The sequence below is a fragment of the Mustela erminea genome, chromosome 4 (genome assembly GCF_009829155.1).
Source record: "Mustela erminea isolate mMusErm1 chromosome 4, mMusErm1.Pri, whole genome shotgun sequence".
Lineage (NCBI taxonomy): Eukaryota > Metazoa > Chordata > Mammalia > Carnivora > Mustelidae > Mustela > Mustela erminea.
This window is the reverse complement of record NC_045617.1, coordinates 113,214,340-113,231,538: the sequence shown is the minus strand read 5'-3', so window position 1 is coordinate 113,231,538 and position 17,199 is coordinate 113,214,340. Positions and strand designations below refer to the sequence as shown.

At 38.4% G+C, this 17,199-nt stretch overlaps 1 long non-coding RNA gene and 1 pseudogene across 1 annotated transcript in view; both read right to left on the bottom strand.

Annotated features, from left to right (window-relative positions):
- The window catches only part of LOC116588828, a 146,495-nt pseudogene that overhangs the window by 28,343 nt on the left and 100,953 nt on the right, over positions 1 to 17,199 (bottom strand).
- The window catches only part of LOC116588829, a 146,660-nt gene that overhangs the window by 67,400 nt on the left and 62,061 nt on the right, over positions 1 to 17,199 (bottom strand). The window lies entirely within an intron of this gene.

Sequence of the window (17,199 nt, the reverse complement as noted above, 5' to 3'; positions counted from 1 at the left end):
TCTGCCTTTGGAACTGCCTCTCTGGTGAACCTGGGCCCTGGGTTCCGCTGGTGGATTGCACCAGCAAGGAGACTGCAGGTTTCTCTGTGAGCCCCCCTCCACCCCAGGGGTGGTGGGGAGCAAAGGGGCGCGCTGGCCTGGGTGCCTCCAGTGTCATGCTGCTGCACCTAGAGTGCAACGAGGGCACCTGGGCCACAGGTGCACTGGGACAGCAAGTTGGCAGGTGCATAGGTTGATGTGTGTGCATGGCCACTGTTGTGTTGCAATTGCTGTTTGCTGCCTAAAAAGCCCCTTTTAAAGATGTCGCCAGATTTTCTCCATTCATTTCTTTATTATTACTTGTTTTTAAGGCATCCATTACATAGGCAAATTAATTTTGGCCATCCCTAGGATTGAGAGGAAATAATGGAAGGGTATAATGTGTTTGAAGATGTGTGGGCTACAATATATACTGCTTACTTGATTGTTTCTTGACACCTTGAATATAGTAATGATCTACATATTACATGAAAATGCACCATATTGAAAAATAAAAAATACACAAATTGTACAAAAATTCGTACAAGCATGATTGCTGTACACAAGTGGGCAAGAACTCTTTAGAAATGGGAGGTTCTATGACTGGAGCAGTTTGCAATGCATAAATGTTTCTGTAATTTTCCCAGAAATTTTGCCTCATGTATTCAGACTGTCCACATTGTGTGTTTTCAAGTGGCCAGCCATGCTCGGCCTTGAGAATCCTGTGATGAAGATCACTAAACTGACTGCTGGCTTCACAGTAGACAAATGACAGAAAACTAGGCATGAAGACATGACAGACTCTCTTGCCTTTCCATACTAAACCTCATGAATGTGAAAACTTATTATCAATTTTAAGGGGAAACATTTTGTAGAGCTGAGCACCAAAAAACCACTGATTTATGCCTAAACCATATCGAGCCCAATAAAATGGACACAGTAGTTTCAAGCACTAATAAGAGTTATTAGAACACGAGGTAATTAGGCTTCACAAGTTCCTTTGTGACTTGGGTGTTGATTTGGCTCCTTCGGCTTCCCTGGCTACTATTAAGACTGTGCTTATAAAAACACACATAGATGATACTCAGTTTATATAATATAACATTTCATAGTTTTAAAAACATTAAAACTGAAAGGAAAGCAAAGGAAGCAGCAGGCCAGATTAATTCAGAGAGGAAAACCAAAATCAATAGAATCCAATGTGAAGATGATTCCTGGGGGCTCTCTTCCTGGTAGTGTCAGCGGAGAGGAAAGCCTCCAAACCCTAAGTCAGTCCTTATAGAAGCAAAGACATGCCTCAGAAATGGAAGCAGGGACTTACATTAAAGTCCTCCTCAAGGTGAATTCTCTACTTGTGGATAGGAATATCCGAAGAGCGTACAATCAAGTTCTAAATGTTGTATTTTGGTGTAGGGGCTAGAGGAGTTTTGTTTTGTTTGTTTGTTTTTTAAGATTTTATTTATTTATTTGACAGAGAGAGATCACAAGTAGGCAGAGAGGCAGGCAGAGAGAGAGGAGGAAGCAGGCTCCCCGCTGAGCGGAGAGCCCGATGCGGGACTCGATCCCAGGACCCTGAGATCGTGACCTGAGCTGAATGCAGCGGCTTAACCCACTGAGCCACCCAGGCGCCCCGGGCTAGAGGAGTTTTAAAGTGAGTCCATTCTCCACTAAGAACCACCACTATCACTCTGACCTACCTCCTTCTTGATGCCTCAGGATTCTCTCTTGGAAACTGGAGGAGAATAGAAGATTCTCTGGGTCCATCCATATCTAAAATTCTATCACACCACAACCATGCACTGGAGCAGTGGAAAGCTATCACAGAAGCCTCACAAGGTGGTTGGGGGACCAGGTGGCAAAGAGCAGCCAAAGTCTGCAAAAAAGGGAAGGGTATAAAGTTTGAGAAGGCCTATTCTTCAGACATGGAAGAGATTCAGTATAAGTCACAAATAAGAGAAATCTGAGAAAGATGATAAGGAAGCCATGCTTTCCTTGTATCCATTCAACAAATTTATTAAGTACCTCCTCACCTAGCCAGGTGCTTGGAACACACAGTAGGATACATGCAGGTGGAGTCCGTACTTTTACCTTTCTTACAGTGTAGTAAGATACAGGCAAGCAAATGTGAAACAGATTCAACAAAGTAGATATTGCTGGGTGGTAAGGTCATGGGTGCTGTTTATGAATTCCCTGTGTTATGCAATTTATCTACAATAATAAAATGTATTTTTTGTAATGAAAATAGAGTTTTTTAAAAAGAAGAAAATGGGGGCACCCGGGTGGCTAAGCAGGTTAAGCGACTGCCTTCAGCTCAGGTCGTGATCCCAGAGTCCTGGGATCGAGCCCCGCATTGGGCTCCCTGCTCAGTGAGGAGCCTGCTTCTCCCTCTCCCTCTGCTGCTCCACCTGCTTGTGCTCTCTTGCTCTCTCTGTCAAATAAATAAATAAATAAAATATTTTTTAAAAAGAAGAAGATAATATATTTTTAAAATCTACTTCATATAAATACTAGATTTTATGTGTAGCGGAATGGTATTATAAAATCCTTTGAGAGTTAACAGAAGAGATACCTGAAACTCAGGTTAAGTGGCTTATTAAGATCACAGAACTAGAGTGAAAAACTAGAAGAACACAGTGGCATGCACAGAAGTACATCTTACCAAAGTTTTGTTTTTTGTTTTTCTTTTTTAAGCAGGAGAGCTAGGATTAAAGCCTAGATCTTCTAAGTCTCCAAATCCCAGGCCTTTCTCCCAGCAGACAGTGCCTACGAATAGCTGCAATATGCAATCTGAAGGATCAAGGTAAGAACTGCAATATATTCGGGCATTAAAAAATGAGATGGAAGAAACCTATGTAAGAAAAACATCTTCAAAACTTTGAGTCTCATCATCTTCCTCTCACCCTCCTCTATCACTCTTCCTTTTCTTTTCTTTTTTTCTATTTATATTAAATACATATTCTTAAATAGTCTTTGGGCAAGAATTAAAGGGGAAAAATTACATACTCCCACTATACTAAAATCACTACTATTGATATTGTGAAATGATTCCTTTTAACATTTTCCCCTAGATTTAGGGTTTTTTAAAAATTATACAGATACCTGGGCGCTTGGTTGGCTCAGTGGGTTAAGCCACTGCCTTCGGCTCAGGTCATGATCTCAGGGTCCTGGGATCAAGTCCCGCATCAGGCTCTCTGCTCAGCAGGGAGCCTGCTTCCCTCTCTCTCTCTCTGCCTGCCTCTCTGCTTACTTGTGATCTCTCTCTGTCAAATAAATAAATAAAATCTTTAAAAAAAAATTATACAGATACCTAATTATAAGCCTTTGGTGGATTTCTGCTGTAATTACCCGAAGTTAGTATTAAATATTTAGCCAACAGTAAGGGAATAGTCCCAAACTAACAGAGTAGTAAATATAACAGATAAACAATTTTAGATCAACATTTCTTAAGTATATGCCATAAAACACTAGACATGTGAAACGTTCATTAAGAAAAAGGGTTAGGGGTGCCTAGGTGGCTCACTGGGTTAAAGCCTCTCTCTTTGACTCAGGTAATGATCCCAGGGTCCTGGGATTGAGCCCCACATCAGCAGGGAGCCTGCTTCCCCCTCTCTCTGCCTGCCTCTCTGCCCGCCTGTGATCTCTGTCTGTCAAATAAATAAATAAAATCTTAAAAAAAAAAAAAAAGGTTTAGTGGTAAATAAAGTTTAGAGAACATTTCAGATTCTCATCTCATTTTGGAGATTCACCATGCACTTTGCAAAAATCAGAGAGAAGCAATGTTTAAGAAAAGAAAAACTTCTTTAAATTTTAATTCAACACTTCCTAAATTTATTTGTACATAAAAACTTAAAAATATATATTTTACACTTATTAATGTCTTTTGGAATAGGAACAAACTTTGGGATACACTGCATTAAATTCTCTAGTTATTTCCAGTGCTAGATTTTAAAGGACAACATTATTAGACCTGGCTGCCTTACCAGGCAGGAGGCAATAGGAAACAATACTGGAAGACAAGGAGCTTTCAAGATCAGTTAAGCCAGAAGTGAGAGGGCAAGTAGGGATACCCAGGAACTCGGTACTTAGAAACTACACCTAGAAATGAAGCATTCAGAACTTTGTCCCCTAATATCTTTAAAGTGTCTTTTTAATATAACATTTCAAGATCCTAAATTTTCCCTGTCAGAGATTTCAGCCAATGGAAGAAGCCTAGAGAAATCACTAGCAGAAGGTCAACCACTGACATTATTCACTGATTCTTCTTTCCTCTTGACATTTCCTTGACAACCTAAAAGCATTCTTGTTTTGTTTCACCCTATTCCTATCTCTACATTCAAGTAGATTCTACAAGGAGAATTTTTTTAAGTTTTTTCTTTCTTCTATACTCCTACTCCTACTCAGTTATTCACTTAATAATTCTCTTTTGGGCACTTACTCCATTCTCAGTAGACATTTACCAGAAACATGATATTTGCCCTGAAGAAGCCCATACCTAGTGGGGGCAGACTCAACCAGGCATTATCATCTCTCACCAATATCACTGTACTAGATCTTTCTTGCTTCAGGCCACTATACTCCAGTACACCCTCTAAAATTCCTATGCTTACCCATTCAAAACCCAAATCTGATCATGTCACTCTCTGTCCTAAAGTCAAATAATAGCTGCCCAATGTTATCGACATACATTTAGGTCGAGTTACATGAAAATGTCAATATTTCTACAGAGATGACAATTTCATGTGGTTCAACACAATAAAATGAAATTTCCATTTTTCCTCTTGTTAGCTACCACATTATATAAAAATCCTGAGAAGGATCTTTTCCAAATCTGAAAGGCATGTTAGGTATCACCAGACTTAAAATATAGACTGTGAGACATACATAAAATCTGCTTTATGGGGGAGGAGCAAGATGGCAGAGGAGTAGAAGACCTAAGAATCATCAGGTCCCAGGAGTTCAGCTAGACAGCTATCAAACCATTCTGAACACCTACTAACTCAATGGGAGATCAAAAGAAGAAGAGCAGCAATTCTAGGAACAGAAAATTGACCACTGCTGGGAAGGTAGGAAGTGCGAAGTGAATCCGAAGCAACAGGACAAGAGACTGTGTGGGGAGGAGCCAGCTCCTGGCAAGTGGTGGAACAGAGGAGGACAAAATTGGAACTTTTTCTTTTTTTTTTTTTATTCATTTATTTGACACAGAGAGAGATTACAAGTAGGCAGAGAGGTAGGCAGAGAGAGAGGGGGAAGCAGGCTTCCTGCTGAGCAGAGGGCCCGATGTGGGCCTCCATCCCAGGACCCTGAGATCATGACCCCAGCTGAAGGCAGAGGCCTAACCCACTGAGCCACCCAGGAACCCCACAAAATTGTAACTTTTTTAAAAGTCTGCTCCACTGAGGTATGTTGCTCCAGAGGCTAAGTAGGGGGTGGAGCAGGGACAGTGTGGTCTTAGGTCTTTATAGATATAGATATAGATATAGATATAGATATAGATATAGATATATTAATTTTTTTCTTTTTTTCCTCCTTCCTTCCCCCCCCAGTTTCGAGTCTCTTCCGATTTGGTTAATGTATATCTTTCTGAGGTTGTTGCTACCCTTTTAGTATTTTGTTCTCTCATTCATCTATCCTTATCTGGATATAATGACAAGGCAGAAAAACTCACCACAAAAAAAAAAAAAAAGAGGCAGTACCAAGGGCTAGAGTACTAATCAACATGGACATTACTGATATGTGAGAACTAGAGTTTAGAATGATGATTATCAAGGTGCTAGCTGGGCTTGAAAAACATGGAAGATTCTAGAGAATCCCTTTCTGAAGAAATAAAATCCCTTTCTGGAGAAATAAAAAAAGTAAAATCTAACCAAGTTGAAATTTAAAAAGCTACTAATGAGGTGTAATAAAAAATGGAGTCTCCTACTGCTAGGATAAATGAGGAAAAATAGAGAATTAGTGATATAGAAGGCCAAATGATGGAGAATAAATAAGCTGAGCAAAAGAGAGACAAACAACTACTGACAATGAGGGGAAATTTGTGAGATAAGTGATGCCATAAGACGAAACATTATTAGAATAATTGGGATCCCAGAAGAAGAAGAAAGAGAGAGAGGGGAAGAAGGTATATTGGAGCAAATTATAGCAGAGAATTTCTCTAATATGGCAAAGGGAACAAGCATCAAAATCCAGACAGCACAGAGAACCCCCCTCAAAAGCAATAAAAATAGGCCCACACCCTGTTATCTAATAGGAAAACTTACAAGTCAGTGACAAAGAGAAGATCCAGAAAGTGACTCAGGAAAAGAAGTCTGTAACATACAATGCTAGAAATATTAGATTGGCAGCAGCTTATCCACAGAGACCTGGCAGGCCAGAAAGGACTGGCATGATATATATATTCAGATCACTAAACGAGAAAAATATGCACCCAAGAATACTATATCCAGCTAGGTTGTCACTGAAAATAGAAGGACAGATAAAAAGCTTCCAGGACATAAAAAAATTAGAAGAATTTCCAAACACCATACCAGGCCTACAGGAAATATTGAAAGGGGTCCTCTAAGCAAAGAGGGAGTCTAAAAGTAACAGACCAGAAAGGACCAGAGACAATATAGAGTAATAGTCACCTTACAGGCAATACAATGGCACTAAATTCATATCTTTCAATAGTTATCCTGAATGTAAATGGGATATATGCCCCAATTAAAAGACACAGGGTATCAGAATGGATTAAAAAAATAAGAGCCATCGAAATGCCATCTGCAAGAAACTCATTTTAGACCCAAAGACACCTCCATATTTAAGGTGAGGGGGGTGGAAAACAATTTACCCTGCTAATGGACATCAAAGAAAGCTGGGGTGGCAATCCTTATATCAAATAAATTAGATTTTAAGCCAAAAACTATAATAAGAGATGAGGAAGGACATTAAGTTGTTGGACAGACCCTTTAAGTCTGTCCAACAAACTTAAAGGGTCTGTCCAACAAGAAGATCTAATAACTTTAAATATCTACGCCCCTTACATGGGAGCACCCAATTATATAAACCAATTAATAACAAAAGAAACAAAGAAACATGTCAACAATAATACAATAATACTAGGGGAATTTAACACCCCCCCCCCTGCTGAAACGGACAGATCATCTAAGCAAAAGATTAACAAGGAAATAATGGCTTTAAAAGACACATTGGACCAGATAGACATCACAGATATATTTAGGACATTTCATCCCAAAGCAATAGAATACACATTCTTCTCTAGTGCACAGGGAATATTCTCAAGAATAGATCACATCCTGAGTCACAAATCAGGTCTCAACCAGTACCAAAAGACTGGGATCATTCCCAGCATATTTTCAGACCACAATGCTTTGAAACTAGAACTCAATCACAAAAGGAAAGTTGGAAAGACTCAAATACATGGAGGCTAAAAAGCATCCTACTAAAGAAAAAATGGGCCAACCAGGAAATTAAAGAATTGAAACAATTCATGGAAATAAATAAAAATGAAAACACAACTGTTCAAAATCTTTGGGACACAGCAAAGGCAGTCCTGAGAGGAAAGTATATGGCAATACAAGCCTTTCTCAATAAACAAGAAAGGTCTCAAGTACACAACCTAACCTTACACCTAAAGGGGCTGGAGAAAGAACAGCAAAGAAAGTCTAAACCCAGCAGGAGACAGAAATAATAAAGATCAGAGCAGAAATCAATGAAATAGAAACCAAAAGAACAGTAGAACAAATCAATGAAACCAGGAGCTGGTTCTTTGAAGGAATTATTCCTGAGTTACAAGCCTGTTTCAACATTTGCAGATCAATCAGTGTCATACACTACATTAATCAAAGAAAGGACAAGAACCATATGATACTCGCAACAGATGCTGAAAAAGCACTTGACAAAGTACAGCATCCTTTCTTGATCAAAACTCTTCACACTGTAAGGATAGAGGGACATACCCAATATCATCAAAGCCATATATGAAAAACCCACAGCAAATATCAACCTCAATGGGGAAAAACTGAGAGCTTTCCCCCTAAGGTCAGAAACATGCCAAGGTTGTCCACTCTCACCACTGCTATTCAACATACTACTAGAAGTCCTAGCCTCAGCAATCAGACAACAAAGAGAAATAAAAGGCATCCGAATCAGCAAAGAAGAAGTTAAACTCTCATTTTTGCAGATGATATGATACTTTATCCTATAATCTTTGGTATTTAGGGTAAAAATTAAAAATATATATATGCAAAATATTTGTATACAAATATACAAAAAAACTCACAGTGGAGTCTTTTGGGTTTTCCCAAACCCAATACTGCTTTTCCAAAACTGCTAGAACTCAAATAGGAATTCAGTAAAGTGTTGGGATATAAAATCAATGCACACAAATCAGTTGCATTTCTATACACCAACAGCAAGACAGAAGAAAGAGAAAATAAGGAGTCAATTCCATTTACAATTGCACCCCAAACCATAAGATACCTAGGAATAAACCTAACCAAAGAGGCAAAAAATCTGCACTCAGAAAGCTATAAAGTACTCATGAAAGAAATTGAGGAAGACACAAAGAAATGAAAAATGTTCCATGCTTATGGATTATAAGAACAAATACTGTGAAAATATCTATGCTACCTAAAGCAATCTACACATTTAATGCAATCCCTATCAAAATACCATCAGTTTTTTTTTTTTTTCAAAGAAATGGAACAAATAACCCTAAAATTTATATGGAACCAGAAAAGACTCCAAATAGCCAGAGGAATGTTGAAAAAGAAAACCAAAGTTGGCAGCATCAGAATTCCAGACTTCAAGCTCTATTACAAAGCTGTAATCATCAAGACAGTATTGTACTGGCACAAAACAGACACATAGATCAATGGAACAGAATAGAGAGCCCAGAAATGGATTCTCAACTCTATGGTCAACTAATCTTCAACAAAGCAGGAAAGAATGTCCAAAGGAAAAAAGACAGTCTCTTCAACAAATGGTGTTGGGAAAATGGTGTTGGGAAAAAGACAGTCTCTTCAACAAATGGTGTGTGGCTTCAACAAAAGCCACATGCAGAAGAATGAAACTAGACATTTCCTTACACCACACACAAACATAGACTCAAAATGGATTCCTCAATGTGAGATAGGACTCCATCAAAATTCTTGAGAACACAGGCAGCAACCTCTTTGACCTCAGGTGCAGCAACTTCTTCCTAGAAACATTGCCAAAGGCAAGGGAAGCAAGGGCAAAAATGAACTATTGGGACTTCATCAAGATCAAAAGCTTTTACACAGCAAAAGAAATAATCAACAAAGCCAAAAGACAACCAACAGAATGGGAGAAGATATTTGCAAATGACATATCAGATAAAGGGCTAGTATCCAAATTCTATACAGAACTTACCCAACTCAACACCAACTCAACACCCAAAGAACAAATAATCCAGTCAAGAAATGGGCAGAAGATATGAACAGACATTTTTGCAAAGAAGACATCCACATGGCCAACAGACACATGAAAAAGTGCTCCGCATCACTCAGTATCAGGGAAATACAAATCAAAACCACAGTGAGATACCACTTCACACCAGTCAGAATGACTAAAACTAATAAGTCGGGAAATGGCAGATGCTGGCAAGGATGTGGAGAAAGGGGAACCTTCCTACACTGTTGGTGAGAATGCAAGCTGATGCAGCCACTCAAAAACAGTATGGAGGCTCCTCAAAAAGTTGAAAATAGAGCTATCCTATGGCCCAGCAATCTCACTACTGGGTATTTACCTTCAAGATACAAATGTAGTGATCCAAAGGGGCACATGCCCCCAAATGTTTATAGCAGCAATGTCCACAATAGCCAAACTATGGAAATACCTAGATGTCCATCAACAGATGAATGGATAAAGATGTGGTATATATATATATATACACACAAAGGAATACTATGCAGCCATCAACCCCAAATCTTGCCATTTGCAACAATGTGGATGGAACTAGAAGGTATTATGCTAAGGGAAATAAGTCAATCAGAGAAAGACAATTATCATATGATCTCTCTGATATGAGGAATTTGAGAGGCAGGGTGGGGGTTGAGGAGGTAGGGAGGGAAAAAATGAAACAAGATGGGATCTGGAGGGGTAGGTTGCTGGGGGGGTTGCTGGGGGAAGGGGGTTGGGTTATGGAAACTGGGGAGGATATGTGCTATGGTGAATGCTGTGAACTGTGTAAGACTGATGATTCACAGACCTGCACCCCTGAAGCAAATAATACAATATACATTAATTTTAAAAAATCTGTTTTATGAGCCCTACATCAAAAGCTATACAGCAAACTCTCCAACTACTGGCAGTGATTTAAAATCTCGATGCTTCTCACATGGGCAATTCTGTGGTTTGTTCTAGGTAAATAACAGCATCAACTCCTGCTAAATGTACTTTAACCCAATAAATTTCCTGCATGTTCCAGCTTTTTTCCTTCATATTCTACTCCCTCATTGGGTTATTGGGAGAATTAAACATAAAAGAAATAATCTATGTAAAGTAGGTGGCAAATTACATTCGTGATTAGCAATAGGCCTGCCAAATTCTCAGTTTTGCAAAAAAACCTTTATTTACAACCCTATTGGAAGGAATCACTCCCTCTGCATAGTTCTCCTAGCATTTCCTTTGTATCTCTAATAAAGTGCATACCAGGGTCTATCTTGAGTTAGAATTATTTATGCATGTGTCTATTTTCTATCCTGGATTATGGAACCCTTCTGAGCAGGGATCATATTTTATTCATGGTCTCACCTACATTGGGCAGGGGACCTTGCACTGTGAAAGCAATTTGCCACGCATAAAGCGCTATCAACTTGATAGTGATTTGCATCAAGCATATGCTGAATTGTATTGAATTCTTTGTTAGTGAGGGTCAATAACACTCCTCTGTGGGAACAATGTTCATGAAGTTAGAAGTTAAGAAATTCTTCTTTCAAGGAGAAGGCTTGCCTGGATGGCAGAAATATAGAGCCCAGTTGCATCTTCTTACTGTTCTCCTATGAACATTTCCACTTTCCTAAAGGTAGAATTATTTTTCTTGCCTTAGTCATAGTGCAAGCAAATACAAATTAATTTGCCTAATAAGACATCCATTTCCTCTTTTATGGATTCTTAGACAAAGGCAGGAATGCATAAGACTCTGAATTATCTAAGTAACTGGGGCAGTGAAGAGTTAAGGAAGTATTCAAGAAAATTCATGGTCTATGACCTCTTTTTCAGTGTTTTGAGAATTCAAAGCTAAGGGCAAATCATAGAAGGTTATTCCTGTGAAAGACTTCCACTCTCTTTCCAAGCCTTCCATTCAGAGAAGTGAAGAAACGTGCTCAAAAGTCATATGATGAAAGGAAACATTTCTGTCCTGCCATGGGTTAAGGCCAACCTATATGGCAAGCAAGGGGTCAATTTGAGATGGTTTCAGAATCTTCCAATTTTAGATATTGTACCTTTCTAATCCATGGGTTATCTTACCCTTGCTGTCAAAAAAACTGACAGAGCCAATCCAGAAAAGACAGGAGAATAAAACTGGAACTTTAAATGTTGTACTATGAAATGCTGCTCCTGGTGGTTTCCAGGAAGACAGTAAAGCATTAAAACTGAAGAGACTGATACGGAGAAGGTCACCTTGAAACTCAAATTTTGAGAACATGATATGCTCTTTAGACCTTAGAAAAGATCATCTTTATTGTTCTATGGAACTTGCAGCTAATAGGACCAACTTTAAGATGCTAGGCAACCTTGACTCAACGGACATGGAAGCAGAGAAGTCACAGATATGAAAACATTCATTTTATCTCCTTCCTCTTCATCACACTTACTGTTTACTTACCACGTCAGCTGTGCCTGAATCAAACCTCTTTAATGGTTTAATCAAACCTCACTTCCCCATTTAATTACCTCCCTATCACAATCTTTTGCCCTTTTTTCTGCTTTCATGATCAGGCTTATTATCCTTCCCTACATAAATCTAGCCATATCCAGATAATTTCAACCATACTCCTTACCTGTTCCAAAATACAGAAGGGTAAAGAAAAACTCCTTGACCTCCTAAATCACAGATGGCAGAAAATCACATGTTAAAATTAACTAAGTACAAATTAGCTTCTTTCAGAGGCAACAGAATGTTGTGGTTAAGAGGGAAAACTCTGAAGTCTCATGGTGGTTCAAATCCTGGTTCTACTACTCATCACTTACCCTCTGCATACCTCAGTTTACCGAGTTTTAAAGTGAGAATGGTGTTGATACCAATTGCATTAGTTAGGATACTGGAAAAATAACATCCACTTAAATGAAATAGAAGTTTGGCTCTCTCTGTTGGAGAACCATATGGCTGATGAGGTGGCTGTGAGACTATGGGATTAGGCTCATCTATCATAGTTTGCTCTTCTTAAAATGTGGCTTCCATCTCATGGACCATGACAGCTACTCCGGCTCCCACCTAGCTAGATGTCCACACTGTAGGCAGCAGGAAAGGAGTAAAAGAAAAAGGAGTAGGCCCTCATTTCCATTAAAAACATGCTCCAGAATTTCCCCCAAGTCACTTACACTCACATCCCATTAGCCAGAACCTATTCGATGGCTACATCTAATATCAAGAGATGCTGTATGTCTTTTGCAGAAACTTCTTTTACTATATCAAAACAGAAAAATAAAAACCGGTGAAAAACCCAGTAATTTCTGCACACCAATGCTGTAGAGTTCTGGAGATTAAATGAATTATACATGTGAAGCACTTAAAACAGTTCCTAGAATATAGAAAATCCTTGATGATTATTAGCTATTAAAATAATAATACTAATAGTCCATTATTATGCCTGTTTCTTCTCACTGCTTTTAACAATATTAATTTTTTTAAGATTTTATTTATTTATTTGACAGAGAGAGAGAGAGAGATCATATGTAGGCCAAGAGAGAGGAGGAAGCAGGCTCCCTGCTGAGCAGAGAGCCCAATGTGGGGTTTGAGACCATAACCTGAGCCAAAGGCAGAGGCTTAACCCACTGAGCCACCCAGGTGCCCCTCTTCTCCCTGCCTTTGGAAAGTTAGAATCAGGTGAAATATTTAGGCTCTTTAAAAATAATTATTAATATAAAATTCATGTTAATTTTTTAAAACTAAAATAAGTGAAACTAAAAAGAACAAAATAAGGGGTGCCTGGGTGGCTCAGTTGGTTAAATGTCTGACTCTTGGTTTCAGCTCAGGTCGTGATCTCAGGGTTGTGAGATCAAACCTGGAGTAGGACTCTGCTCAGTGGGGAGTCTGTTTGGGTTGCTCTCTCTCTCCCTCTCTCTCTGCCCCTCCCCTGCTTGTATTCTCTCTCTCTCTCTCTAAAATAGGTAAATAAATCTTTTTAAAAAGAACAAAATAAGAACCGCCCATCAAACCATTCAGTATAAAATGCTACATAATTATAATAGGAACAGTTTTGAGCAATAGAATTTTTCTATTATTTTCAGAAAATTTACATGTACACGTCAAAGTATTAACAAGGAAATTAGAAAATTGTGGAATTTAGAAAAATCAATGTTTTCTTGGCATATGTTTGAAAGGAACTGAATTTATTAACAAAGAGAAATGAAAATTATAGGGCTATTTTCTTTACAAAAGATCAAAGGATTTAATTTGCTGGTCAAAGAGTTGAACAACACTTATGGTTACTTCTAAGAGAATAAAGAGACTCTCCTAAACAAAGTGTGGAAACAGAAGTAAAACAAATAAAGGCAATCTTCTAAACCAACAAGCAGTGAAACTTGGGCCAATATCAGATGTGTATAAAGTAGAGGCTTTTCTCATATAAGAACTCAATAAGCTTTTAAGGTTCTCACTAGCTCTTTGGGACAGTACAGAAAGCTGATTTTCATACTCAATTGATGAATTTATACATTTTATATTGTCTATTATCATGAAGTTTTATTATGATATTACAGAGTTAGGTAGAACAGAGTACTGGTTTTGGAGTTAGATCATCTGGGTTTTTACCCTAGCTTTCTTACTGGCTGTATGACCTTGAACAAGTTACTCAACCTCTGCATTTTTTAGATTTGTCATCTGAAAATAGGAACAATAATAATACATGCTCCATAGAGTAATTATGATGATTAATTAAAATAATATGCAAAGGGTTTTTAGAGCAGAAGCATTCAGGAATTGTTGGCCACTTAATTATTAATATTATCTAAGTCTTTTAAATGTTTTAGAGCATTATAGTGATGTCTGGGTGGCTTATCCATTTAAGTGTCTGTCTTTGGTACAGGTCAAGTTCCCAGTGTCCTGCGCTTGAGCCCTATGTCCCCCATGTCAGGCTTCCTGCTCAGTGGGGAGTCTGCTTCTCCCTCTGCCTGCCACACACCCCCTACTTGTGCTCTCCCTGTAAAATAAATAAGTAAAATCTTAGAAGAAAAAAAAAAAAAGCTTTACAGCTTTATAGACATTATAGACAGTAACTTCTTACTTTTACACAGCTTTACCAATCAAAAAATTCTGCTACCTCCACTATCTTATTTGATTGTCTATTTTATCACTACAGTTTCCGATTACGGACATTACCCCCATTTTAAAAGCAAGAAAACTAAAGTTAAGAGAGAGAAATAACTGACCAAGGAGGAACACTGGTGGTTATGATACATGAGCCTTAGGTGATGTGGTCCAAACAGCTCTTTGCGTGGACTATGACACACGGCCATGCCTTCCCTGACACCCCTGTTTAGGCCAGGGAGAGCATATGACTTTAGGGCAGTGTAGAAGCTCAGCCCCAACAAAGATGACAGTCACTTTCTATTCTCTCTTTTGGAAATTTGAGCATTTCTAGTTCCAACAACTGATGTTGTAAAGAGCTTCACCTTACCCCATAATCTTCATCACTCCTGCCTCAATTTCTTAAAATGGACTTCTTCTTAGTAATGAAAACTCCATTTTAAGGCCTCTCTTCAAACCTGATTGTTATTCTTAAGGCCTATCTAAACAGAAATTCTAAAGATGCCACTGAAAAACTTGACAGTTTTTAGCAGAAGCAGAAACTGATAAAACTATGGAGGGAGGCTAGGGGTATCCAGGGGAGGGCATGCTTTTCATGAACACTGCCTATAGTGATGTAGCTATTGCTGGCTAGGACAGTAACGGTTCTAAGAGCAGGGTGAGTTACTAAATCATGGTAAAGGCAAAGATCAACAAAATCTTACTTTCTATGGACAGAAGTTCACTTAATTCTAGATTCTAACTCAGTGCTGAGTCCTGGTTATTTGAGAATCCACAAGTATTCCTTAAGACTCCCTGTGGGTCTCTTTTGTTACTATAGGAGTGTCTCAGAGTAACTCAGTGGTGTCTCTGTTTCTTGCAACCAAGACAAAGGCAAGAAGATATGCAAATTATCAATTAAGATCTCTGTTAGGATTTTGAAACAAAAACATCTTATATCATATGTGCTATGGAGAGTGCTGTGAAGTGTGTAAACCTGGCAATTCACAGATGTACCCTGGGGCTAATAATACATTATATGTTAATAAAAAAATAATTTAAGACAAAAAAAAAGGAAATAACCTGAATGTAAATGCATATTTGGTGACTGATTTGATAAAATTTTGGTATAAAGAGATACAAAGAAACTATGTTGTGAAATTCAGTACTTTTTACCTATTAGCATCATTTAAAATATTTGTATTTTCTGAATGTTAAGATAATCAGAGGAGAAAGAGTGTTTTATTTTCCTTATACAAGTTAAAGACTTTTATTTTCTGAATCAGAAATTTGGAGCAATCGGGTACCTGGGTGGCTCAGTGGGTTAAGCCACTGCCTTCGGCTCAGGTCATGATCTCAGGGTCCTGGGATTGAGTCCCGCATTGGGCTCTCTGCTCAGCAGGGAGCCTGCTTCCTCCTCTCTCTCTCTCTCTGCCTGCCTCTCTGACTACTTGTAATCTCTGTCTGTCAAATAAAATAAATAAAATCTTTAAAAAAAAAAGAAATTTGGAGCAATCATTGTCAAGGATCTCTCACCCTCTTTGTCACCGAGTATGTTTTCTTTTTTATTATTGATACTATTCAGAGTGGTAATAACTTCTTTGGAGGAATAATGTCACACTTGCTAGTTGTAAAATTAAAATTTCAGTGAATACAGTAAAAAAAAAACTTATATCTTACATAGGAAACTGTATGCACAGAGATGCACAGAAAGCTTGTCTGTAATGAGAGAGAAGAATGAGGCAGAGGCATAGAGAGAACCAGGAAAAGATGCGGAAAGTCAGAATCCCTTATTTCAGCTCTTCTTTCCCTTGAGTTTTTTGACACATCCAGTGGCCTTATAGCAAATTTTCCTTTTTTTTTTTTTTTTTTGCAAATTTTGCTTTTTCTCCCCCAAGCCAGCGTTAGTTCGATTTCTATAGTCTGCAACCCCCAAAAAGTTAAAGTCTATATTTCTCATCCCAGAATTCTTTGGGGGAATTCAACTAGATGAACTCTGAATGTGTTACTCAAATATGAAAACACATATATATGACACCAAACAGGCTGTCTTAGAAATTTAGAAAGCATGAGGTCGCACTGAAAACCCAGCATTTAACCTTAACTGCCTAATTTTAAAAAGACAGTAACACACACCAGTGATATTCAACTAGGGCAATGTAATTGTTGTTAGAAAATATTCCATGAATATTGTAATGTTTCTGAGCAAAGAGCACTGGCACCTGGGCTAAAGTTGAGTAGCAACCCTAAATATAGAGCCCTGCAGACAGCTAGAGAAATTCTTCTCCCAGGAGCTATTTGTTTACATTCCAGGGTGGTGAAGGTAATGAGGTAGAAACCTTCCCCTCTTCAGAGATCTTTTGCTTACATTCCAGAGCAAAGTCCTCTTCACCCCTACTCTCTTTCTCTTCCCAGAGAGGAGGATGGGAAGACATGCTAGCTGGCCTATATCCCTTATAAGCTGTAAATTTCAAAATGTGTTCCTCTGCTGTAGTACCTGTGCAAGTCCACCTGGTTCTCCCAGAGCTGTCATGTGGGGAACTGACACAAGATGTGCTGTGAGGAAATAAGAGATCTATTTTCTGATCCAGCCAGAGATCTTGTGTTTCTACCCATTAGTATGTATACAAGTATATAACTATAACTATATGTATATAATTTAATATATAAATATATAACTTGTTAACTCTGCCCAGATTCAGATTTAACAC